This window comes from Parasteatoda tepidariorum, chromosome 8 (genome assembly GCF_043381705.1).
Source record: "Parasteatoda tepidariorum isolate YZ-2023 chromosome 8, CAS_Ptep_4.0, whole genome shotgun sequence".
NCBI classification, from domain to species: domain Eukaryota; kingdom Metazoa; phylum Arthropoda; class Arachnida; order Araneae; family Theridiidae; genus Parasteatoda; species Parasteatoda tepidariorum.
Window position 1 is genome coordinate 15,344,411 of NC_092211.1, and position 23,313 is coordinate 15,367,723.

The 23,313-nt window shown below is 27.7% G+C and overlaps 1 long non-coding RNA gene across 2 annotated transcripts in view; it reads left to right on the forward strand.

Annotated features, from left to right (window-relative positions):
* LOC107450672 (uncharacterized) overlaps positions 1 to 23,313 on the forward strand; it is a 180,631-nt gene that overhangs the window by 105,170 nt on the left and 52,148 nt on the right. For both annotated transcript variants that reach the window (XR_006225030.2, XR_011637388.1), the window contains exons 3-4: positions 1,901 to 2,010; positions 12,323 to 12,423. This is a non-coding gene — a long non-coding RNA (uncharacterized lncRNA). The remainder of the gene's footprint in view (positions 1 to 1,900; positions 2,011 to 12,322; positions 12,424 to 23,313) is intronic.

The following is a 23,313-nucleotide window of genomic DNA, read 5'->3' on the forward strand; positions in this document are numbered from 1 at the left end:
ACGAAGCCTGAGCAGTCCTACATTTAGTGCAAAGTCCAAAAGTCTTTTGCCCCTGAACATACGAGAGACACCTCAAGTGATCACTTGCAAAGCGAGACAAACAAGTCTGCTGGCTTCTAGGTCCCTCAAAAAGCAAGGCACTTCCAGGTCGTTTTCTGAAATGCCAACTATGCGGAAGAGGAACCCTCCAGAGATCCATAAAAAAAATTTTTTTCACTCTTCAAAGACCTCATTGAAAGTAGAAGATAAATCTGGCTGTAAGGGTTCCAAAGAAGCATCTTTAGCCAGTGAGTCCGCCATCTCGTTGCCTTTGATTCCAACTTGTGATGGAATCCATTGGAAGTGTACCCCAAAGTCCGCTGAGAGCCTGAAGAGCATCCCCAAAATTGAAGCCGCAGTCCTGTCTCCAACATTCATCCAGTTGCTAAGGTTGTTGGATTGAAGATTTGCTATCCGTCAGTATCCATATATGCTTAAAGTCAGGCTCAGCAATATTCTCAACATCTCTCTGGAGCTAAATCAGTCTTCTACCTTTGGTGCTCCAGGTCACTTTCGGCCAACAGAAGCTGTAACTCTTTCCCCTGTACCCCCCCTGTGCAATTTAATTATTAAAAATTATTAAAATAATTAAATCAAAATAATTAAATTATTGACATAATAAAAGGGAAGACTGTTATTTTCAAAGTATGGTAAATCATTTTCAAGAATGGTCAAAAATCATCAAAAACTTGGAAAGGTTGACTCAGCCTTTTATCCCTTCAGTAGGTCGATAAATGAGTGCCAAGCATGCTTGGGAACTAAACAATGTGGGTTCGGCGTTTGGCTGACTACCTGACCGGAACATCTGTTGCTGCACCTCAGAGTGCAAGGTCAAGAAAACCGAGATTGGCACAGTAGGCCTTGGCCCTCTATGGGCTGTTGAGCCACTGAGTTAAGTTAGTTAGCAATGAAAAAAAAGGGGGGGGGAACTACTTTATGTTAGCTATTTTCTTTTGATTGATTTATAATGATTCAAATTCCTCTTTTGCTCTGACCGAGCTAAATTATAATTTCACAGATTTAACTAAATAATTTTTAATTTTCTCATTTAAATGTAAGCTTACGACTTAAAATATGTAAGTTTTTTGAACTTCGTGTTTTTACAGAGATTCAACGAAGTATAGTAATGGTGGTGATTACGCAAGAAAGCTTCAAAAACTAGTTTATATACAGTGCGAGGCTAAAAAGTGTTTTAAGAAAAGCGTAATCATTTTAACTTCTTTTTTCAAACTGATTTTTGCGAATCTAAATATCTCTTTTGTTCTGATAGACTGTAATATTGATTTGTTTGATTAAATTCATGCATTTTTTTTTCTTTTTTGATTGTAAATTTGTGCAATACTGATTTACACCCAATATATTTGTGCAATACTGATTTACCCCCAATATATTTGTGGAATACTGATGAATACCCAATATATGATTACTTAAACAAAATGCTAGTATTCATTGCGTAAGCTTTTTAACTTCCTTTTCTACAAAAGTTCCAAATAGACAGAGCAAAGAAGGTATTTTATGAAACAATCTCGAAAGGTTTCAGCTATTAATGACAAGAGGTGATCGTTATTTATAAATTAAAAATGTCTCTTTTTTATATACAAGTCATTTTTATTAGTTTATTAAATCAATCAAATAACGTATTTTGTTTTAAAATATGTGACTAACAATATCAAGGTTATTAAAAACTTCTTTTAATTAAGACTTAAAAATGTGTAATTGCAAGGGAAAAAATGCAAAGAAAAGAAAGAAAGAAAAGCAAATCTGAATTTTTATGGTTATTTAACTTTTCTTATCTTTTTTCTTATCTGAACTCAAAATTCTTTAATAAATATTTACGAATTTCATTTATTTTCTCCTCCAGGTAGTTATCCAGATCAAAATGAAGTGAATCAAATGAAATGGAATCGAAATGAAGATGATTTCAAAATTCTACTTGCAGAAGCTTTGAGTTATCTCCAAAATCTCAAGAAAGTGGCTTTGGATTAAATGATTTGACAGTAATTTTTAATTGAATTCTACATATTACATAGATGCAATTTCTGTAAAAATTACATTAATGAATTCTTTTTTTTAAGCAAATCATATATAAAACTGTATAAAAATGATATATGTTTTGTTATCTCATAAAATAAATATGTAATGCATTTAAAAGCCCAATATATACATCAAATAGGCAACTAAACTCATGGTATTGACATTGTAATACATTGAATCATCACTGTGACAAATCAAAAAAATATTGCAGCACACCAAATTGATACCATAAGACATCAAATTTGCATAACTATTCTTAAAACACCTGTTCATTTATAAATGAATTTAAAATTGCTTTTACCTCTTGAAAATTTCGAAAGCATATCTGAAACAGAAAGTAAGAAGAGCATATAAGAGTACTCTCTGACACTCGCGAAATCACTAAAAGCAATCTCACACTGTAAAAAAAGTCTCAAAACGTTTTTGAATATATATGGGACAGCTACGGTGCATGAAGTTTTCATGCACCGTTTCTGAATAATTCAGAAACCTCTTTCTGAAATATTCAGAAGCCTTTAGAAAAATATTTTTAATCAATTCTCGCAGTATCAATTTTTTTTTCTAATGATTTTAAGCGTTTCTTAATATATTAGAAACTTTTTGTGACCAACAATGTCAACCGCCTCCTATCAAAAGGTACATCAAGATAGAATCGAGTTAAGATGCCTTATATACTAGTGAATTAAAATTTAATAGTTGTAGTGGTAGCTAAGCTATACTCTCAAACTGAATCGGCGTAAATGCAAATCAGTTTCCTACGTTTGAAAATAAAAGAAATATTTCTCAATTGATCAGAAACATGATACTAAATTAAGTTCTCATAGATTTTTGTAGAGTTATAGTTAGTTTCTGAAAATTTTTACAGTGCACTGAGACAATACCATTACATATCAAATCGATAATATAACACATCAAAATTTGATGTTATAACGCATTAAATCTGTATAAATATTCTAAAAATTTTTTATATTTAATTATAAATTATTTTAAAGTGGCTTTAATCTCCGAAGAATTACAGAAACATATATGAAATAGAATATGCTAGCGTATAAGTGTACTGTCTGGCAATCACTAAATGAAATCCCAACGTAACTGAAAGTAACGTAACTGAGAATCACTTAGTGATTAACTGACATTTTTTCACCGTTTTCAAAAATCTTGTAAGAGAGAATTTTAGAAAACTGTTTCAGTAAAGTGTGTTATCGTAACTTTTAGTTCTTTTAACAGATTTTTTTTAACATTTTATTATTATTTAGAGTTAAATCTTTGTTTCATTTTAAAGGCAAAAAGTTAAAAAGTTAGATATTAGATGTAAACACATTCAAAAAGAAAAAAGAAAAACTTTTATGGAGGGTTTAAAGTCACTCCTTGCGTTGCGGTAACGTCAAAATATTTTTTCAACTGAAACATTTTTCCTTCAAATATTTCTATATATTTTTAACATTATCATGAAGACAAAATTTACTGGTGCCTTTCATATAAATATTTTTACTTCTTTTCTATATCGTTGATTCTACAGTTTGAAATCCAGGAAATGTTTCGAGTACAAAAAGGCAAATGAATAGAAAATGTGTTAATATATTTTAAAAATAAAATTTCTAATAGACATGGTAAATAATGTGAAAATAAAAATAGAAATAAAAATTATTGGAGTTTTTAGCAAAAATTTTTTCGAGGAGTATTTTTACTCAAATTTAAAAGAAACAAATTATTAATCAAATAAATACTTCGCCTTAAAACATATCTTAAATAAAAATTTAAAAAATAATGAACCGTCTAAATGTAATGAACTAACACGCAAACTGTATATTTCTATTTTATCAAAAACTTGAATCTACTTTTTATTATATTGCTTTCTAAAGAAAGAACTATAAGTGAAAAGTTAATATTATATATAAAAGTTAATAAAAATACATATACAGAGGCACAGAAGTCAAAATTAAGAATGAGTTATAAGTATTAAATTAGATTTATCTCCATTTCTATTATAAAAATTCACAAAAAAACCCTCACAGTTATTTTACTAGTTTACTGTGACCAAAAAGATTTTTGGAAGCAAAAATGAAATTTTACGACAATTTTAAACAAAGAATGAAAGTATGGAAATGTTTTTAAATGAATGCATGACATTGATTAATAAATTTTGGAAGGTAAAAAAATTTACGCTGTGTACGAATGGGAATTTTAGTTTAAAATAATATACTTTTTATATTTTTTGAATGAACTAAAAATTAGAGAAATTTTAAATGTAACATTATTTTTATGACAATATAAATAATGTTTCTTTAAAAAGCTTAATCAAGAAAAATTTTTAAAACTTCAAAATGTAATATTTGAATTAAGTGTTGAAATTTTGAAAAGAAAATTAAATTCTACTTTTATGTTATAAATACATAAAACGCTTTTACGATTTTTCACAATAATACTTAAAAAAAATTCTTCCAACCAATAAAGCGAACACGAATTTTGCATAACTTTATAAAACTTTGATTTTTAAATACATTAAGTCCATGTATTTGAAAAAGAAAGAAAGGAAACGAAAAAAAGAAAGAAAGAATACATAAATATCTCTTTTCTCCTTCTTTTAAATAAACTATTTTCAGAAAGTAAATTACTGTGATGAGATAGACAATTAGCAAAATCGTTGCCAATACATTTTACTTAACATCATTCTTGAATATTTTGGCATCTTTAGAGGCATTTCACGTCTTAGAAAGGAAAAGAAATATTATCAAATTTCCAAAATTAATGAGGCATAAAGACAACATTACAAGCGAGTGGTGACAGGGGCCCTGGGCGTATCCAGTCACGCTGTGAACCTTGTCACCAAAAGTATTAACATGAATCATAATCCAATTGAATAGCTCGAATCATTCACCAAAACGGCGTAAAACTAAGTTGGCGTGGCTTTGGCGAGTCCCAAAAAAATAGGATGTAAAATCATTCAACACAGGAAGGGGTCTGAGCATTTGACATCAATTAATACTCGAACGACGTGGTATGATTATGAGGGACGTCATTAAATTTTGCCGTGACACGCAATGGATGTGGTCACTGTTCATCACCTGTGACGTTCACCTGAACCGACCCATCAGGTGGTCCTCTGATCAACATTCTATTTTATAGCCAAATAATTCGAATATTTTGTCATCGTTGGTGTTTACGATCCATTTGGACAGAGCATAAAAGGCATGATGGGTGTTTAAAGTCTCTTTGTTATTTTCTCTTCCTCTTCAAATCTTGGATAACTTGTTCCTGGTCTTAGGTTTGCTTTTTGCACCGTCTACAGGAACACTGTAAGTTGCATTGTAAATCACGGGACGTAAAATTCGTTTATGGGTTCTTAAAACTTCGAGGCACTTGTTCATGAGTCTTGGAGAAGATTATTACCACTTACGGGTGATATGAATCTTTGGGAATGGATGGTAAATTTAACTTGTTATCTCTACAAAAAGCCTCAAATTATTACAAATTTATTCATCTCAAATATAGATTTAGGTCCATAAAAGGAAAATAAATTTCGGATTGAGAGATCAATTCAATGAACTTACGACTTTTTCTTATTTCGTTTACAAATTAAGATTTTAAGAGTTTCTTTCTTAACTGTTAGAAATTTTGTAACTTGTTGAATTATCATTTAAATGCTTCAACCGTAATATAGTGAACTATATTAGTTGAACTAAATCATCATTCTTTATCATCAAGTTACCGATAATATTGTTCAAATTGAACTGAAACTTATTTTAATTCAGCACCTTAGTAAGTTTGCAGCAAATTTTCTACGCATCATGGTTCAAGCTATCAACAATATGGTTTAAGGTACCATTATGGTTCACCTTAAACTGAAACATAGTTTAATTCAACACCTTTTTAAGGTTGCAGCAAATTTACATTGCATCATGGTGAAAAGTACCTATAATAAGGTTATACTTGGACTGAAACATGGTTTAATTCAATAACTTAGCAAGGTTGCAGCAAATTTGTATCGTATTATGGTTCAAGGTACCAATAATAAGGTTAAACTTGAACTTAAACATGGTTTTATTGAACAACTTAGTAAGATTGCAGCAAATATGCATAATATTATAGTTCAAGGTATTAGAAATATTATTAAATATTGAACGAATAAATTGTCACATATTTTAAACAGAAGTCATTTGTCATACCGTAGAAATCACACCGTAATTACCACAAATATATACATTATTACAAATATATAAAAATCAATAAATTTCAAACAGACAGTCAGTAATTGTTTAAGAAAGAAAGAAATTTTACAATTGAAGGATATTACAATTTTTAAATGCGTAATTTTTTTTTTTGCAAATAAGATTTTTATAAATTAGTCACAGAGGTAAAATTTTCTATATAAGTTTTATTAACTTATAAAACAAATATTCAAAGCAGAGTTTTATTAAATTTATCTTTCTGATTTTAAAAATAATTTTCCAGGATACATCTTTAATAAAAATAATCCTTAGAAAATCTAATGATATTTAACCACCAAAATTACTTCATAGGAATACTTTTAATTTCTTGTTACTACTGAAAGTACCTTTTTGCCTAAAATGCTGAAAACTTTTTTTAAAAAAAAAAGCGGATAGTGCGTTGTAATTTTTTCAGCTCACTTGAAATCATTTCATTATAAGAGACTATAAAATTTTTGATTCCCACGGTATTTTATAGGTAAAATTTAAATTTTTTTCTTGAAATTGTAATTTCTAAATTAATAATAAAATTGAAAGATTAAGTTAGAACCATGACTATTTTCAATAGACTGAAATATTCCGCAATTGAACATGCACTATTAAACATATCTTTCCAGTTATTCTTGCGATTCAGTTCGTTTTTTTACAATTACACCAATGGGAAAAAACAGAAGAAATTTCATCAAAAATACAAATATCATGAATAAAAGATTTTTCAACAAAATAAGAAGCTCTATAAAGGAAGTAAATGAAATATATGGCCTTCCAAATGACACATACCTTAAAGATGCGCACGCGCATGCCCCAGAAAATACTAAAATTTCCTTAAGAACACAACATGATATATCATGCGTGAAATAGGTCTAAAAAGTGCTTTTTTCTTCGACTAAACGTTTTGACCAAATATAATAAATTGTTTTCTATTCTATAGAACAATTGTGATTCTTCAATTTATATCCGCTTTGCGGCGTTGTCATGCTTAAAACAAGTGTCATTTATAAATTTAAAATTTCTATAATGTCTTTTTTTTATTTATTTATTTAAACTAGAAACAAGAATCGCAACCTAAAACGTGATTCCTCGTATGAATTAAATATATTTCGTTGATATCATCCATTTTCCTGAAAAACGCTATTTGCTTAAATAAATTTCAAATAATGGAAAATAAACGCGTTTAATTTTCGCTTTAAGGAATTCAAAGAACAATAAGGAAGGTAAAATTCATTTTGAAGGTCGTTATATCCTTTAATAATAATCATATGATTGCTACTTTTGTATGTAATTGTTTGTTCAATGTAAGGTCATTTTGACCTAAAGTCATAATCACGTGACATATTTTCACCAATTATTTTATGCTTCATCATTTAACTCTTTGGAGGTTTATAAATTATGCACATTATTTTTACAGCCTAATTTTAATAATAAAATTACTTCCACAGTCTTAAATATAAACTGTTAACTAAAGCCATACAAATATTACTGAAAGGCTTAACGAAAGTAGCTACTCTACAAGAAAAATTGATTTAACTTGAACTATAATAATCATTTCTTAAACCATTATGCGAAAACGGCTCTATATATATTATTTAAAGGCTTGCTGCATAAACGAAAAAAGTTACCTTTTAAGAAAACAGGATTCAATTTGAACTATAATAATCATACTTTGAACAATAATGCGAAAAACGGCTATACAAATGTTACTGATAAATGGCTAATAAAATGGATAATGCAAATATTACTGAAAGGCTTGTGGCATAAACGAAAATAGCTAGTCTATAAGAAAAATTGATTTAACCTGAACTATAATAATAATTTTTTAAACCATTATGCGAAAAAGGCTCGATATATATTATTTAAAGGCCTGCTGCATAAACGAAAAAAGTTACACTCTAATAAAAAAATAATCCAATTTGAACCACAATAATTATACTTTGAAACTTAATGCGAATTCGTTGCGACTTTAATTCATAAGTAATATGTTGTGTCTGAATAAGTCTTAATAATTTGTGTGTCGTGTAACAATCCTACTTTGAACCATAATGCGAAAAACTGCTATACAAATGTTACTGATAAATGGCTAAAAACGGCTATGCAAATATTACTGAAAGGCTTGTGGCATAAACGAAAATAGCTAGTCTATAAGAAAAATTGATCTAACTTGAACTATAATAATCATTTTTTAAACCATAATGCGAAAAACGGCTCTTCAAATATATTATTTAAAGGCTTGCTGCATAAGCGAAAAAAGTTACACTCTAATAAAAAAAAATCCAATTTGAACCACAATAATTATACTTTGAACCGTAATGCGAATTCGTTGCGACTTTAATAAGGTTCATAAGTAATTAAGTGTGTCTGAATAAGTCTTAATAAGTTGTGTTTCGTGTAACAATCATACTTAGAACCATAATGCGAAAAACGGCTATACAAATGTTACTGATAAATGGCTAAAAACGGCTATGCAAATATTACTGATAGGCTTGCTGCATAAACGAAGATAGCTACACTCTTTGAAAAATTGATTCAACTTAAACTATAATAATCATAATTTAAACCATAATGAGAAAAACAGCCATAGAAATAATATCGAGAGTCTTGCTGTATAAACGAAAAAAGTGACACTCTAATAAAAAATAATTCAATTTGAACTATAATAATCATACTTTGAAAAATAATGCGAATTCGTTGCGACTTTAATATGGTATATAAAAAATAAGTTGAGCCTGAATAAGTCTTAATAAGTTGTATCTGAAATTAATAGTGCTCACAAACTTGCACAATCTAAAAATTCACGTTAATTCTTTGTAACGATATCATTGAAAGTGCAATGTTATTTGTAATTTTTTACATCCAAATAATTTTACAATTCAAAATTAGTTCAACGTTGCATTTAAAAATACATTTGAATCTTTGCTCAAGCAAAAATGTTCCCAGGGGATGAAGTAAAAAATTAATTTTTGACTAGTAAATTCGAAGAAATAAAAGCTTTATAAATTTACTGATTAAATGATGCTTATTTAACGAAACTTATTTTGTTCATGCAATCTAAATTTTATAAATTATTTGAATAAAAAGAATATCTGTATATGGCAAATTTTTTACAATACGATAACAAAGAGTTTTAATACCATCATATTTAAGGTTATTTGACGGTTTTGTTTGAATATCATAAAATAAATTGTTATCTAAACATTTTTCCGAGAAATTTCTAGCGGGATATAAAATAAAAATTTAAAGACGAGACTCTGATTTGATTAAAGAGTAAAAATGCTGAATATTTTCCTCTGTCATTATCAAATTTTCAATTATATTTACAGTAAAAAAATATTCTCAATAAAAATTATTTTAAAATATAACTTAATTTCGAAAATTCTTAATCAGTATTCTTAATTTTGAAATTAAGAATACTGAACCTAAAAACGGATCCTTTTCTGTTGTTTGGTAAGTTATCAATAATAATGAACCTAAGAATAATTTTAAAAAATAAGCTTTTAAAAAACATAATTTTTTCATTAATTTGTTTTACATTAAGAGGTTTAATTTATTGCAGAAGAGTATTTATTATAACCTATTAAGAGTTACAGCATTAGAGTATTGTTTTTTAAACGAGGGGGAAAATAGGATGGCATGTGTGTTAAGGAAAAGTATATATATNTTTTTTGAGGATGAACATTAAAAAAATACCAATAATACGATTGAAGTCAGAGATAACTGATTTTGGTAACAGTAATGAAATGAAGTAAAATAAGAAACTTTGTACAAAAAAGTAAAATTTTAATAGAGAAACGTAATTCCTTTAAACAGGGAGAGTGTGACAAATCATCACTTTATTATTAAAGTCACTGGCATTGAACTAATTTTCTGTAATAGTTGATAATTCAAATTTAAAAAAAAATATTCTACTTGCTAAAAAAGAAAAAAATTAATGGAGAAAATGAACTTATTTGTTACTGGAACGGTAAAATGTACGGTAAAATACTACTATTGATACTATAAATGCATAATTTTGGTAGTAAGCTTTTGGCATTCGTACTACTGGCTTTATAAAAATTGATGCAGTTTTAATATGTACTAAATATACTTTTATAAAGGTACAGAGTATTATATGAGTAAATTTGGTGCCTATTACAGCTGCTTCAATACTGAGTATTTTAATGATAGATAGTGTGAAAATAGGTTTTTTTTACGACTCCTCAAAGATATAAGCACAGGAAAAAGTTGTTTGATTGCGTAGTTTAAAATATGAGTTACCAGATAATACTGAATGCAGTTAATTTTTATTTTAATGGGATGAACTGCTAAACATGCGTTTTGCTTAATCTAATGAAGCAAAGCTATCGAGAAGGTCAATAAATATTAATAAGTAATAAATTTTTTAACTATATTCTTTATTTGGAGGCATTTGAAATCTGGAATTTTATCGTTGCTTTTAAGTTTTGTCAAATATTTTAGAGATAACATCAATGATGTTTGTCAGTTTATAGCTCTCATTATTAAAGTTAGTTATAGCGCATTCTGTATTATTTAATTATTATTCAATCGTTATGACAGGTTATCTGACTGATAAAACGTGATTGTGATTGCATAAGTGGACTACGTCATCAGCTACGTCATTAGCATTCCTAAGGTTATTTGAAACCACTTGTTTAATTTTTTTAATAGTTATACTTTTAAAAAGTGTTCCCATATACCTAAATAATTTAAAATAAATGGTAATTGATATTTAAACAAAATTATTGTACCGAAAAGTAAAATTAAGGCAGAAGTTGAAATAAATCATTGAGGATAAATGTAATAAAATGCCAATATTATTATTGACGACAATAATATTTTTTTTTGGTAAAAAGAATTACTAATTAAAGTAAAAAATAGGACATATACCTAAAGGAAAGGGTAAAGTTAATGGAGAAATGGTACTAATTTGTTTAAGGGAGTATAAAAAGTCGCCTTACTTTTATTGACACCAATAATACTTAATTTTGGTAATAGACACATCATGAAAATTGGTGCAGTAGATACCAATTATACTCTTATATAGGTACTAAAGTATTTTAAGTGTGAATTTGGAGATAAGAACTGAACCATTGCAAAATGTTTTTGGATCCGTCGAAGCTAAAAGTGCAGGTGAAACTAGCTTGATTGTGGTAACTTTTAAATATCGAGTTTTTAAATAAATAAATAAAATGAGTTGCCTCGAACATTATGCCAGATGATACTGAATACAGTTAGCCTTTATTTTGATGGATGAACTGCTAAATACGTATTTTGGTTAAGCTGAAAACGTAAGTTAGTCTAAAGTTTAACGAATAATAAACAAAAAACATTGAAATTATTTTAGCTGTGTAAGTTTTTGTCTTACCGTTTTGTGCACTATTTTGTTGCGTTGTTCTATTCTAATTTATGTAGGTATATTTTTTACTCCCTTCCAAGAACATGTATTCAGCTAGTTTATAATATAAAAGTTTTAAAAAAAACATAAAATATTTACGAAAAGTATAAATTAATAACTTAGTTTCAGATATTTGATTTCGAATTAACTCAATCCATTTTCAAAAATTTCAAGAACGTACTTTGATTAAGGATTTGATATTTTGCACATATGTTTGTTTCGTAAGTAAAAATTAGGTTGTTTCAAAATAGTTTACGTCTTATATTATGTTTTTTAATTCGTATTTATCCTTCGTTGGAAATAGATTAATTTACTATTTTAGACGCTATTTTTGAGTGAGAAATAAAATTTAAAAATTTCTTGAGCAAAGCCTAATTTAGGTGTTTTTAGGTTAGGTTTTTTAGTATTATAAATGCAATGTTTATAATACTATATGAGTTACTCTTGAAATTCTCTTGAAGAAAATTCTTAAGTTTTAACATTTCATTAAAGTAATCAATACTATAAAATTTAACACCAAGAATAGGTTTTCAAAACTTTTATTGGTCATTTTTATTACTAACATTATTTATTTCCAAACAACCGTAAAGATAATCGATGTTGCTTTTTGAAAGAATGTGTTTTTCGTTAATCATTTCTTTTAATTTTATAGGTAGAATCTAAAGCTAAAATAAGGGTTTCATAGATATGAAAGAGAAAAGTCCGGTTATGTTTCGCATGTAATATATGTCTTATACTTTTTGGAGCTATCAGGTATATTATATCAATATTTATGAACATTGTTAATGCCAATCTTTCCTGTAATTTATTTTTTATATTTTTAATACTAAATTTCTTGAAATTGCCTTATATTTCAGAATTTTGATACATTATTACTGCGGTGATGATTTTTTCAATGATAATTGTTTTAGTGTTTAGCTATTATATTTTCTGAAGTTACCAGGCAAGAATTTTGAATGAATATTTCATCAATGATTATTTTTACTAGCATTCATTTGTAATATTTTTATTAATGTATTTTTTTAAATCTTTATTAGCTCTCTATTATATAGCTAAGTGCAATTGATTATGAGACAAGTATTTTTATCTAGAAAATTCACGTATGTTTATTTTCACGTCACGTATTATTAATGCCATCATCATTAAGCACATATTTTTTAAAAACTATGTACTTAGTTGAACTTTTTTTTTTAACATAAGTATTTTTTCCCAAGTAAGTTAATGTTTTTTCACTAACTTTCACTAAATTATGTTTTGTATTTTAATACGAGCTATTTTTCTGTATTTTAAAGATTAGTTTCCTTTTTACACTTTCATGTTACATAATATTTATATACAAATGAAATATTTAATCTAGACCAAGATTAAAACAAAAGCATTAACTTTTTATCAAGAGTGATGTTTTCATCTTAGGAATAGTATTCAAATAAATTCGAAAACTATTATGCATTTTTTTAAATTTATTTTCCCTAAACAATAACACTCAATAAGAGTTAATTTTAATGTAAGCCCACCATATACTTATAGCAGATTTCTTAAAGAAAATGCGTTTTCTAAACATCATATTTTAAGTACATTTTATCATTTATTGTAGTTATGTTCTAAAATTCATTGTATTATCAAGCTCAACAGAATGCGACGAGTAAGGGCCATAAGTATGAAAGCTAATCATAATCACAAGAATGAAATTTATGCCAGTCATTTTTAAGCAAAAATTTTATGAACGAAAAAATATTTTTTGAAGAATATTTTATGTACATAATTTTCATCCTTTTGACTTGGGAAACGAAATAAAAAATATGAAAATAAAATGGGTAAAATTAGTAAAGATTTAAGAATTCTTTTTAATCCGTTAAAAGTTTTATATTGAAATCGTTATTTCTAATTTGCTATTGAACAGTCTTCTTTAGAATATAGAATGAATGAGATCACTAAAATATTAAAGCCAAAAGGTGTCATTATCTTGTTTCGGAAATACATGCAATTAAATGCAATTCAGAATATGAAGATCATGGGGTGGAAGTCAAATTAATGCAACCTTATCAATCAAAATGCAATTAAATTATAAATTTAGAAAATGTTGTTTGGAATATTTTACTTACCTTTTTTTCCTCACCATGACTTCCACGGAATCGGGAATTGTCCAGATTGCATTGATTGCTTTCTAAGCAAGCACCTGTCAAAAGATTAGAATTACAGGCACCAACTGAAGTTGGGGTTCACTTGTTATTCATGGGAAGGCGGGCTTAGAGAGGTCAGTGCAAGATTATTGGGTCAAAGGGGACCTAGTCCGAAAATAGTAAGTAGCTTTTTTGTGAATAATGAGGATGAAACTAGTGAAAATTAACCAACGAGCATTGAAGGAAAATATTCCATTTATGAATGTACGTCTGATAATTTAGAAAGAGTTTTATTTAAACTATTATCAAAGCCAAGATAATATTAATAATAATAAAATAAGTAATAACTGATGCTGATCATGTATTTTTTTTAACGTTTATCTTTGTTAAAAAATAATAAAATTTTGAAATTTTAAATAAGGTCGTAATATTTAAAAAGAAAAAAAGTAACTTACTTTTTACATCTTATCTTGTTTATGTTATTGTTCGATTCCTGTCACTTTGATATTCATCAGAAGGAGAAAAAAAATTATGTATGTTATTAAAAAATAATGAAATTTTTTATCATTAACATTCAACAATTTATTTTTTACATTTCTTGCTGCTGCTTAAAATAATTTAGATATTGTTCAAAACCTGAAAATTTAAAAAAGTTTTTTAAAAAATACTAAAATAAAAATAGCTAATAACATAAGGAATGATGTTAAAAGATACCATTTCTTAACTTATTTCTTTTAATTAATTATAATATTTTTAATACTTTGAATTATAATCCACTTTAATTTATTAACTAGTTTAGTTACGTTCGTTAACTTATTATTTTTTTTAAGCTTTGTAATGTAAAAAGAGAAGGAGTGCTATGGGAAATATACATTCAATAATACATACATCCATACTTCGCTACATGCATCGCAAAATTCCTGATTATTGAAGTATAAATATGTTTAATGTTTCCAGTACCTAATTCTTTCCTTTTTTTTTTTTTTTTTTTNTTTTTTTTTTTTTTTTTTTTTTTTTTGAGAGAGAGAGAGAGGGAGAGGAGAGCTAAGCTGCTAACATTGAAAAAAAATTAATTGCGTAAGTTTTAGTTCCTATTATATTGCGAATTAAAATTTCTCATAAGCACATGTTCCTATTATGTTACACCGTTTCAAAAAATGAAAACTTTTTCACATATTTACATCAGCAGAAGTGAAAAAAAAAGTCTCATTGTTACATAATTTTGAATTTTCGGCAAGAGCATTATTTTGCTCAAGTGCTATAAACCTTAGCAACATCATGTCATTGTTTGACGCTTAATGAAACAAATGAAACTGACTCAATTTAAGATATCGATTTAAATCAATTAATGATGATATAAGTTGAATGGTTAATACAGTTTTTTGAAAATAATTCATCACTAATTTTAGTGAATAAATGCAACTCTTCTGATTAATTAAAACTTACATTTCTAATTCTTAATTTTTCTACTCTTAACTCTTAATTTAACTCTTTATTTTCGTATTTAACTCTTTTTTTAATACATAAATTTCTTTTCGATAAGTTTTTAAATTAAATTGTATCCATAATTTTAATTTTTCAAAGTAACGCATGAATAAATTTGCTTTAAAAGTTATCGCATTTTTTGCTGAAAACTAATATGTAATCAAAAAAGGTTTTTATAAGTCTTATTTTATTTTAAACTTTGTAATTCAAAACAATCAAGAGCAATATTTCTGAAATAATTTGATAGATTAAGTATTTTTGAAACTGCGCTCTTATTTTCAATTTGTAACTTTCATTTCTGATCAAGATATGATTTAAAATAAAAAAAATCTATGCTGAAATATTATGTTGAAATACATTCTTTTTTAAATAAACTTTTTTTAAAATTTTATTTATGTTAATTTCATGTGTTTTCTTTTTCGGATTGCAGTTCTGAAACTTAAAAAAAAAAATGTTTTTGACCAGATCAAAATAGAAATAAATAAATAAAGGAAAACATATGTTTTCATCTATTAAAGAGGTTTTTTCTTTAATCAAATAAAAAATGATGATTCGAGTTTATCATTTTCATATTATGTTTTCCATTCACACTTTTTAGCCAACAAATGATTTTTTACTTTTATATCTGGTGCAATATGGAACAATAAGGACTCGAAAAAAGATTCTATATTCGAATCGCGTGATTTCATTAAATTCTGAAGTTTATATCCAAAATGGCCTCTATGATTGCACTGCAAGCTATATAATTGTGGACGAACGGGCGAGTTCAGTTCTATTAAAATGACCGTGTCTGGTTGGATTGGCAGGCAATTGTCTAAAATGGCATTTTTCCACGCATGGAAGAATTCGCCATTGGCTGCTTTTTTTCGTCAATGCTCCGCCTAGGAAAACAGTGGCCCCGGGGGTGTCTTGATCACTAATGGCAACTAACGTCTTGGAAAGGATGTAAGGGGTTGTGCATATATAACGTCAATATTTTAAGAAAAGGGTCAGACTATCGCAAAGTGTCGTCAGTACATGGGAGTAATTTTTTTCATTAATCCAGAAGAAAAAAATATTCTACCAAGTATTTTTTTTCTCTGGTTAAAAAAGAAATCTTAGTTCAAAAATTTTGAATTTGTCACTATGTTTGAAAACTTTTGAAATTTCATTTCATATGATTTATCTAAAAACATTAATTTTATTTTATCAATTTTATGATTAAGTGTATTTTTCTTTCTTTGTTATTATAAGTTGTATTTAAACTTATGTTTTTTGCTTGCTTGTTAAACGCTTTATATCACGAGATGCATAATAGTAGTTTTATTTTCTGAGCGAAATGGAAGTCTCGATCAAGCTATAATGACCTACCATATTAATTTTTTATTGATTTAATCCATAAATTAATATATTCCAATAAATGGGCACAGTGTTATTTTTTTAATGAATTTTAAAGTTACATGATGATAATGCAGTAGAAATTTAGACGAATTCTAAATACAGAGTGCTCTGTAAGCAATGATTTCAACATATATTATTATTAGAATGATTGACATAGTGACATACACGTAAGGAGCAGCAAATTAATATTTTAAGCGTGGAAAAAATAAAAAAAATTTCAAAATCAGAAGTCTTTCTATTGAGGAAAGATACCATTAAAAGTACTATAACATTTTTGACTACCACAGGATATTGAGAAGAAGTTAAAAGGCAAATATCAGAAACATTTTTTATTTTTATTTTATGCCGCAATGAAACTAGCTTAAATGTTTTTAATTTCGATTTTTCTAATAGGAATTTGCAGCACGTTTTTTTCCACTCTCTTATATATTATATTTTTTCAAAAATTATTCGTAAGCCTTTTACTAATAATTTAGTACCTTATTTGTAAATGATTTTTCTTCATTTTTCATGAGGATTCTGAAATATGCATTAAGAGTGCTGATTAAAGAATGCTCTGCTTAAACTTTGAAAGTAAAAAGTTCCCACGAAAGCTCATTGTAAACCCGATGGGCTCATGGAGGTTATTTCATGAGAAACAGCATGATTGTGACAAAGTAGTTAGCGTTGCTCACTGGCCACATTTATTTCTCAGACATGCTAGCATTTATAGATCAAAAGCTGGATGGGATCCAAGCTGCTGCTGGCTACCGAATTCCAATCCATAACAACACCAACCTAGTGTACCATCAGTATGCTCCACTTTACCATCGTTTCTACCCTGTATGAATACATACATGCATTATTACATTAAGTATGAAATTGTTTTCTTCTTCTTCATCTGAATTGTCTTCAGATGTATTTTAAAATAACTAAAATTTTGTTGAATTTTTTCCATCAGATTCAGAATATAGCGACTAAAATGCAACAAGTCAATTCTTTTTTATTAGTTATCGTAAATTTCCCATTATTTTCTGCTAAATATTGAAAAATTATAGTATAATTTTTACGTTTTAACTTTTAATGAACCTAACAAACCACCTGAATTTTTCTGTTTTAATCTACAGATCGTAAGTCAAATATTTAAAGCCTATCTAAATGCCCCCTGAACTATTCTCTTAGTCAGAATAAAATAAATGACGAAATTTTTTTAAGACTTAAATAGTGTGCGATATCAACACTGCTAGAAATGTTTGAATCGTGTTGAATTGGTTGAACTAAAATATCGTTCTCTTATGGCTATGACTCATCTCGAACTGGAGCATGATTCATCTCAACACTTTATTATAGTTGCATCAAATTTGAACCGTACAATGCTTCGAAGTTCATATTATGGTTCAATTTTTTCTGAGAGTGTACTGTTTCTAAACCTAGAAAAATATTTTTAGTGATACAAATTTCAGTTATTTTTATATTAATTTATTTATTTTTCATTTTTTAATAATAAGTAATGCTTTTAACTTAAATGTCATACACAAAGGTTGCAAAAAAGAATCCTGACGTGTTCGAAAATCTACTAGTAAAAAGATATATTTCTTATTTGTATATTTCTTTTTTTTTAAAAAGGAAATACCACTAACTCAGAAAAAATAGTTCAACTTAAAACCATAATATTGGTACTTAAGTAAAAAATCAGTTCAAGTTTACTATGAGCTTATAAATGTGCTGAATCGACCCGTATTATTGTTCGATTTGAATCGTAGTTTTTCAGAATTAAGTTAAGGAAGGATTAATTTGCTCGATATTATGGTACAACTTGGTACCATTTGTCAAGTTTCGGTGCTTTTAAGGTTAATCCGCCTTGAAATTTCAATAAAACAGTTTAAGATTATTCATTGCACAAATAAAAAGTTTTGTATAACGTAATTACTTCTTCAAAAAATCATCTAAAGCAATGTTTATACATTTAAAGCGTAAAAAGACAATGGGCATTTGATTTTTTACGTTATACAATTAATTTCTTTACTCCATATACGAATAAAGTATATATTGGTAACTAAAAAATTTTCTCGAGTGGTACAACCATGAAATATATTTATTAACATATTACAAAATTCATGTATGAACATTTCTTTCTTTCTCTCTCTCTCTCCTATTATTTTATATATCTTCTCTTATTATTTAGGGTAAATGTTTTTACTTGTCCCTAAATCCGAAAGCTCTACAAACAATTTCGATAATTTAATTAAGACATCTAAGCTAGAAATTTTTGAAAAAATATTTTTATTTTAGGCAAACATTTACAATTCTCTCATTATTTAAATTTAAATTGAAAAAAAGTGCTAATAAAGACCAGTCTGCAAATTACAAAGTTCTTTTGCAAATAGAGTGAGTTTTAGAGTTTTTTTAGTTTTTTTTTTTAATTTTCTATTAAAAATTCTTTAATGCAGGTATCTTCGACTTTGCAGAAATAATATTAAATAAATCAATTTAAAAAGGCACCGTTGGAGTTCAATTCTATTTAATATGAATATTAATTTGACTACTTGTGCATTATGAGACGCTGTAAGCCATTTTATAAACAATCTAAAATAAAAATAAAACTTTTAATTCTATAGAATTCCAGGAAGTTGATTTACTTTATGGGCACTCATGATACCATATGAAACAAGTTTTACTAAAAATTATTAAATATTTATGGAGATATTAAGCAAAATGGGCTTTGAATTCCATGAGGAATTTTAAAGTTACGTAATTAGTGCAAAGTTATATATTTTTATTGACAAAAGAGTGCGTATACAGTGTGTCATTTATGTTTTCATAACAAAATATCACAAACTATATCTTTACTTCTTTAAGATGACATAAAAAAAACATATGATACACTAAGCATTCAGGAGTTCAATGTGAGCAACAAAGTCGCTCCAATGTCTGCTTTTAAGTAAACAGTTTGTGCAATGTTGAAGTACCGACATTCAGGGTGCTGATACTTTTTACCGCAAAATTCATTTTTACGGGAATATGTTACAGAATGAAAAAAATTTAAAAGGGAAAAAAAACTGATATACGGCAATTTTTAAAGTAATTTTTACAGTAAAATAAATATCACTCTAATCAACTAAATATTACTGTGAAAATTATATTATAATATTTTACGGTAAAAGTAGATATTATTATAAAATGGATTTTAAGGATGATGCACCCAAAGTACGGGTAATTACAAAATTAGAAGTCTCTTGAACAGTTTAATGCAGAACGGGGCTGATTTAATACGAGCAACGACGCGGAGTGCATGTTGGAGTACTAAGTACTGTACCGAGTACCTGATTACGATGCCATCTTTTAGGCTAGAGTTTGTGATATTGTGCTATGGAAATACAATTGACATATTGTACGCCTTCACTTTTGGCAGTAAAAAAGGTTTTTCCTGTTTTAATTTTGTACAAATTACGTTATTTAACATTTTTTTGTGTTGCTGTGTCCCTCTGTTTTATAATAACACTCGACGTCTCTTCAGAAGCTTTATGCAGCACGAGATCGTTTAGTAACGATGTAATTGGTCGGATAATATGCAATAAAACACGAGATTTTTATATCTATACAGTCCCTAAAAAAAGAACAAAAAATGTTCCTCTTATTTCCTTGCTTGCGCTCTAATAAGAGGAATTTATTTTATTTTATTTTTATTTTCTGGAATGAGTTCGACAATTATCGAAATTTGTTCGCTGTTCCATTCCTCTTCTCAAAGGCAAGTTACGCAATTGTTAAGTGCATATTTCGTGCGTATGTTTTGTCTTTTGAGTTATTGTTTTCTGGGAAATTCAGTGCAGTGGAATGTTGAATTTATGGTTTGTGCTCTTAAATCATCCGCACACGAAGGGAGCGGTAAATGACTAAAGAATTCACTGGATTGGAAAGAACAAACATTTCGATAAACTGCCCGTTTCATATTGTATTTGCTTTTATTCATTTCTTCAGAACATAGATATAAAAATGAACTTATCAACAGAGCACATCTTATTGTTTAAATGTCTTTCACAGTACGAAAATAATTTCTCGACATCTATCATTAATACAAGTACTGTGTCGTTTATTACTCACAAAAATTTTCACGACAGGAATAAATATCATTGTTTTTAAAACATATGTTGAGACATTTTCTAACATTTTTAGGTGATCGAAGACTTTAAATTAACCTTAACCTTCTAACATCGGTGTTCTTTATATATTTGTTTGGCACTCTAATTACAAGTAAAAATATATTTTGGTACTTTTTAACTATAAAAAACACTTTAATAGTTCCTAAAAAATCTGTTAGATTATCAAAATTATATTTGTACTAAAATATAAAATCCAAAACAAAAGGTAACTCAATTTTTTTTTCATTCATATTAAAAATTTTATCGATGATTGATTTTATTAATTAAGGAAATTTCAATGACGAATTACTGTTTCTCTTAGATTTACATAACTGCAAATAAGTACAAATTTGAAAAATTTTTATTTGAAGGTGTGCCGGGTATGAAAACATTGTAAAGACATTGGTGTTCCATAACTTATTAAAAGATTAAAGAAAATATTTTTCTCTTATTTTGACTTAAATTAGTACAAAATGATGAAAAAAGAGTTAAAAATTTGTTTAAAAAAATTTTATTTCGAAGGGTTACAGTTTTAATAAAGTTTCCAAACTGATTTGTAATGTTTCAGTATAATCCTAAATGCTAATTAAAAATTTAAATTTGCGAGTGTTTTTGTATGAGTACAGCAAGAAATGTTCACGATTCTTTTTTTATATATATATTTTACTCTACATACATTTTTATTGATCAAACGAAATATTTTTATCATCAAACATTTCTTCTTAAATTTAGAATAGGGACTCAATCAATGTTTGATACCCAAAAATATTCTTACTTTTTTATTGCAAAAAATGCCGATAATAATCAAAAATCTCAAACGAAAAGCTATTCCGCGTTGAAAGATGTTTTTGAAATTTTGATTATGATGCAAATTATACTTGAATAACAATAAAATGAAATATTTATGGATAAACAGAGAAGCAAATATTTTCTGACTTCATTGCTTCCATCGGTGTCAAACTTGTATTGGTAATAAGTATTTTTTCTTTTTTTTTAATTCATATTTGTATTTTAAAAGATCGGTACTTTACGACTTTCGGTATTTTTCAAAAGACATCAATTAAATGCTAAGAAAATTCTTATTACTTACATAGAAATCATGTTTTTCTTCCTAAAAATACTTCTCCTAAACAATTGTAATATGCGTCTTATTATTTTGTTACAAATTCTTCATAAACTTTATAATATGCATGTACACAAGAGCTCTTTAAAATATTTCCTTTAGAATACATCCAAAACTTACAATATTAAACTTTTCTCCTTTCAAAACTATTTGTAGATGACTAAAATGGTAACTATTTAAATTTACTTTCAAACATCTGTTATGATAGATTTGATAGCTATTCTCAAATGTATGTTAGACTAACTATTAAAATTGAATTATTTTTCTGAAATAATTTTCAGGATTCTATTATTACAGCTTTTATTATTATTATTTTAAGTTAATCTAGTAGCATTGTTACTACATCCTTAAATATTTAAAATTATACTCAAATGCTTTTTGCGACAATTATTTAAAATGAATATTTTGAAATTCCGGTTTCCTCTGTTTAATCTACCATTCAAGAAATAGAGAAATCGATTTTTCACACACATACAACGAAAAGTAAGCAACGCAGACACATGTAAAACACGACCAAAGGGATAAAATATTAAAGGATTGGGAACGAGGGAGTGGGGGAGTGTGCAGCGTGCCGTTACGATGAAAAGCCGGACGTGGGTCCCGGAATGTCCTGTCAGCGACGGCTGCTCCAGATGAAGATTTACGCGACACCGGCATCTTCTGATAAGACGCCGGCACCCCATAATTTAGGCAGTTTTCATTTCGTTCCAGGGTATGGAATGCAGGGGCTTCGCAGCACTCAGCCCCGGTAATTTCTATAGCGTGCTTTTCTGGATGTAATCCGGATGTGCCGGGTCCAGCCCTTGCGCGATAGCCCGGATTGGCATTTACTGGTGAGGAATGGATATCGTTTGTCAGCAGATCTTGGCTAATCGGATCTGAAATGACGTTTTCATTAACGAAATTTACGTTTATCAAAGCGTGTTTTTGAAAGGTTGCAGAAATGCCTATTCAGCCGAATTTCTTCCATTTCCGCTTCTATAGAATTCAATTTCAGTCAGAAGTTAGCTTGTTGCATTAGTAATTTTATTCATCTGGAAATAAAAAGATTATATTTAAAAACTTGGATAACTTTTAAATGTGCTAAAGAAATGCTTATTTATTTTATAAGAAAGCTTTTGTAAAGTCATTATTTTCATAAAACATTTATCAAAGTGCACTTAGAAAGACATTTCGGAAATATATTAACTCTTTGCTATAACATTCATCTTTACATCGCACATTTAGATATATCAGGCATCTGAATACATCGTACATTTGGTTAAATCTTGCATTTATTTGGATTCCAACATCTCAACATATCGCTTTTTCTGTCATCTAAAAAAAACAAAGAAAAACTCTCAAAAATTTTCTACATTCAATCATATTCAACAGTTCTAGAAATAACGAAAACTTTGTTTTCCACTTAAAAAAAAAA